Consider the following 1,327-nt stretch of genomic DNA (forward strand, 5'->3'; position numbering starts at 1 on the left):
ACGTGTTTTATGGCACATTCATGACAGTCAGGAGCTGGCACAAGGGACTTGTGCTGGCTGGGGGGAGGGTAGGATTGCGCTCTTAGAAAAATTAAAAAGGGGGGGTGGGGTTGCATCAGGCAGGGAACCATGATGCAGTGCAGAAGTAATTTGAGTGCAAACCCCAGGGAGGGGAGAGCCCACGTGGAGCTGGGGAGCAAGGAAAGGAGCCACTTCAGCAGGAGCGAAAAGTGCATTCTGAATTGGCATGAAGCCTGGGGCAATTGCCCCCCCCGCTCCGCTTGGCTATGCCACTGATACAAAGCTCTATAGCAGGAGTGGCCAAATGTCCTTAAAGTAAGCACCACATACAATAAATGGCAGATTTCTGAGAGCTGCAAGAGAGATATTTGAGAGCCACAATATTTAAATTCTCAGATATACTGTATTTCCTCACCTGCACATGCCTGATCTCGTCTGATCTCAGAAGCTAAGCAGGGTCAGGCCTGGTTAGTACTTAGATGGGAGACCGCCTGGGAATACCGGGTGCTGTAGGCTTATACCATAGTCTTTCGAGACTGAAGGTTGCCAGCCAACCATATTTCCTCACCATTCACCTTGTGTTTTAATCCAATGGACTCTTGGTTTGCACCTAGCAAATAATTATAAAGCTTGAATTTTTTTTAATTTACCTTTTTATATTAATTGTGATGCAAAAAGGAGCTCAGCCACCATGTTACGGAGAGCTGCATATTGTATGTCAAAGAGCTGCATGTGACTCGCAAGCCGCCGCTTGGCCGCCCCTGCTCCACGGTAAGCATCATGAAATGAGCGGCAATTGTGCAAGACTGTTGAGTCATGTTCTATATTATTTTAGCCAGGAGGCAAAGTATCATTTGGATTTTTCTATCTGACATCAAAATAACAGTCTTGGATTTTTGGGGGCCAAACTTTTCCTCGGCTCTGTTGTAAGTTGTCATTAGATTGGATCTGTCCCTTGCAGCAAGATTACCCTCGGTCAAGCTTTAGGTGCCCCAGCACACTTGCGTAACCCATAATTGCAGCAAACTTTAGAAATGGGCCACTTGGAAAATGCCATTCGGAAACAAGAATTTATTTAGGTCAGGTTCTTTGGCGGCTGGACCTTTCTGCACCCCCGGCAGAGGAGAGGAACATTTCAGAAAGTGGGTTTCATCTACCTTTAGCTGTAACAGCGAAAGGACCAAGATGACAATGACGCTGATTTCATCCGCGCAATTAGCTATTATGAATGAAATGTGTCATTCTCAAAAATCAACGGTCCGTTCTTCTCGTTGTCAACCAAAGATGTCAACCTGCCAATCTTCTT

The 1,327-nt window shown here is 46.0% G+C and overlaps 1 pseudogene; it reads left to right on the plus strand.

Moving 5' to 3' along the window:
• Nucleotides 1-417: 417 nt before the first annotated feature.
• LOC136659616 (5S ribosomal RNA) lies at nucleotides 418-537 on the plus strand (annotated as a pseudogene).
• Nucleotides 538-1,327: the final 790 nt, after the last annotated feature.

This window comes from Tiliqua scincoides, chromosome 8 (genome assembly GCF_035046505.1).
Source record: "Tiliqua scincoides isolate rTilSci1 chromosome 8, rTilSci1.hap2, whole genome shotgun sequence".
Taxonomy (NCBI): Eukaryota; Metazoa; Chordata; class Lepidosauria; order Squamata; family Scincidae; genus Tiliqua; species Tiliqua scincoides.